Source organism: Coenobita brevimanus, chromosome 95 (assembly GCF_032717465.1).
Source record: "Coenobita brevimanus isolate Jiangsu-jjx chromosome 95, ASM3271746v2, whole genome shotgun sequence".
In the NCBI taxonomy this organism is placed as follows: Eukaryota; Metazoa; Arthropoda; class Malacostraca; order Decapoda; family Coenobitidae; genus Coenobita; species Coenobita brevimanus.
This window is the reverse complement of record NC_137048.1, coordinates 12,230,315-12,233,915: the sequence shown is the minus strand read 5'-3', so window position 1 is coordinate 12,233,915 and position 3,601 is coordinate 12,230,315.

The window sequence follows — 3,601 nt, the reverse complement described above, 5'->3', positions numbered from 1 at the left end:
CTCTCTCCCTCTCTTATATCTACTTATCTATCTATCTGTCTATTTCTCTACCTACCAACCTATCTACCTATCCATATCTGCCTATCTGCTTCTGTCTATCTATCTCCCTTCAACCTCTGTCTCTTTGCCGCACTGTTGCATTTTTATCTCTTTTCTATCGCTACTTCAATGGTCACTGCTCCTCTGTAACTGTCTGCTTGCATCCCTCCACCTCTACGGCGGGCGCGTAGCTCCCGTCTAGCAGCAAACTTTCATCCCTTTTCGGTCCAACTCTCTAATGCAAGAGTTAACCGTTAGTCCCAGTCCTTCATTTATGCAACAGGTCAGCTCTGGAACTGTCTCCCTCTGTATTTCCTACTTCCTATGACCTCCAGTCGTATAAACGCAGTGTGTCCAGGCATCTCGAAATGAACGGATCTTGAATTTGGCTCTCTTTTGTATTGTTTTTATTTGTTCTCTTGGAAGGAACGGTTTGCGGGCTCCTGGCCTTTGGTTCCTTTTTCCTTGCACAAAAAGGCAAAGGCAGCTACCAGGGCGAAGCGCGAACTCTTGACCTCGCGATCTCGAGTCCAGCGCTCTACCACTGAGCCACCCCTCTCCCCATAGCCACAACCAAAGTGAAGGGCAGTAAGAATGAGAACGGTGTAGTGTACAGCATAACGTACAGTGGATGCTCTAAAACGTACAGTGGATGCGCTAAAACGTACAGTGGATCCTCTAAAACGTACAGTGGATCCTCTAAAACGTACAGTGGATCCTCTAAAACGTACAGTGGATCCTCTAAAACGTACAGTGGATCCTCTAAAACGTACATAGGGGAAACACGACAACGATAACAGAGAGAGAGAGAGAGAGAGAGAGAGAGAGAGAAATACGTGAGAAAAATAGGTGAGGCAGAGGAGAAACATCACACCAAGCAGCTGTACAGTGCCACATAATACTTAATTCCCTCGTGTTAACCCACATACAGATCAGTACCATCATTTGACTGATTTATATGAGGGAGGGGGAGTGGGTAGGGGGGAGGGCAGTCAAATGGTGGATGACACTGGGACTCGGAGGCGTTTTGTCTGTGGCCACCCTTTGCGGGATTAAGGTGTCGGACTATAGACAGATAGACGGACAGACAATCATTTGCCCAGGTGAGAAGAAGCTGCAGTCACTGAGAAAGACATGAATAAACACATGAGAAAAATGTCGGCAGCAGCTCAAGTGTAAAAATGTAACTAACCAGAGTGAGGGATTTTTAGCCGAGGGATAAGACAAGGATAGCACTATGGCGAAATCAGAGGTAGGATGACACGAGAAGGGAGAGGGAATTTCCAGGGGTATAAGTGAAGGAGCGTTGTGGTGTGGATGTGGATGTGATGGGAAGCGTTAGGAGAAGCACACAGGTGGTTTGGCCATATGGAGAGGATGGAGAGTGAGAGACTGACGAGGAGAGTGTATGTGAGTGAGGTGGAGAGGGGGAGAAGGAGGGGGAGGCCAAGGATGAGATGGAGGGATGGAGTGGAGAGGTATATGAGAGAGGGGAGTGTGTGAGTTGGGAGCAGGTCAGTGAAATGGCGGGGGACAGGGCGACATGGAGACGATTTGTTTGTGGCCACCCCTTACGGGATTAAGGCGTCTGACAATAGATAGATAGATAGATAATTGTCTGGGCTCTATAGCTTCTTGTTTAAACTCTCTGAAAATGGTGTTTGTGTTGCCAGAAGAGTTAGGGAAAAAAAGATTCAATCTCTACCCTGTCTCTCTCCCCCCCAACACTGCCACTCGTGATGGACCAGAGAGAGAGAGAGAGAGAGAGAGAGAGAGAGACTAAGTATTAATCCCACCACTTAATGACTGTTACATCTTGCATCAGTGCCACCGCGTGAAGGCGACCCCCTCCAGCCCCATCCGAGTTAAACAGTTGTTAATGAGTAGGCACCACTGAGCTCTGTAATATGGACAGGTTGTCTCATGGGTAACACAGCGTAATTTATGTAGCCGCCGCCAGGGCGGCGCTGGTGTAGCGGCAGCCATGTTACACCACGCACCCACGGGTTTTGAACTGAGGTGTTCGTTGGGTTTTTGAAAGCAGCCGATCATTCCGTAATATATAGTGCCATGGTCAGCTGTGCAGCTTGTGGATGCAAAAATGGGTACAGGAAATCATCAAAGAGAGATGGCATTACATGTCACAAGTAAGAAATATATCTTGTTGCTAATTCCATAACATTACTGCCCCCTGGGGTGGGGCGGGAGATTCGTCCCCGGTATCCCTGCATGAATGAGGCCACTAAAACGGACCCATTTATCTCCAGTCTTTCTCTCCATGTCCTCTTCTCTTCTGTTCACACTCTCTTGTAGATATTTCCATGTTTCTTCGGGCCTTTATCAATCTGGACATTGGGTTTCATGACACAGATAGTGCCATAAAGGGTAAGTTCTGCACTGCAGCAACCTATGGCGTTGTTTTATACTCACTGGCTAAATGTACCCGATATAATTCATTCAACTAGGCAGAAAAAAAAATCATAATCCATATATGTTTTTGTATTACAAGCGACGAGTGTATATTAATAACCACTGCTTAGTGGAAATAAAGTATTTGAATTTGAGTGCTGGTGTTTCAATATGGCGGCCAACATCACACAGCCGCGGCGGAGAAAGCCTTGCCATGCTGTAGAGCTCAGTGGTAGGGACATTGCCTGGCTGACCCGTTTTCTATCCCTTTATATGTACCTGGTGGGGCTGACTACGTTATTAGTTCGTTGACCATAACTTGGTGTTTTCGTCCTACTGAAGCTTACTTCCCTTTCCCCAGTGACTAATGACACAATACTACGGTTCTACAGCCTATCCATAACACTTCTTCGTGACTAGCATACGCCTGTGGTTATAGCTGACGACGCAAGTGCTGGTAATTTAAGGCGAATAAAACAATGCCAAATGTAAACAGTACAGTGACACATTAACCCGTTTTCTGTTCAGTTGTGTGTGTGTGTGTGTGTGTGTGTGTGTGTGTTCTCGCATATGTATGATTTAGACAATCCTGTTACATCCAACGTTGTCCCTCCTCTATCCCCCTCCTCCCTCCCTCCCTCACCTCCTTTCTCCCCCCTCTCTCTCTCTCTCTCTCTCTCACACACACACACACACACACACACACACACACACACACACACACACACACACACCTCAACTCTCAGTTTTCTCGTGTCCAAATTCCTTCAACAATGTCCTCAGCATTTATACAGTAATATCAACTGCTGCTGACAGGTGGACACATAATGATTATATATTACAACTGTACGAATAGGGGGAGAGGGAGGGGGAGACCGAGGATGAGATGGAGGGATGGAGTAGAGAGGTATATGAGAGAGGGAGGTGAAAGTTGGGGGATGGAGAGTGAGAGACTAACTAGGAGAGAGCATGAGTGAGGTGGAGGGGAGGGGAGGGGAGTGAGGGGAAGACCGAGGATGAGATGGAGGGATGGAGTAGGGGTATATGAGAGAGGGGAATGTAAGCTGGGGGGATGGAGACTGAGAGACTAACTTGGAGAGTGCATGTGAGTGGTGGAGGGGGAGGGAGTGAGGGGGAGACCGAGGATGAGATG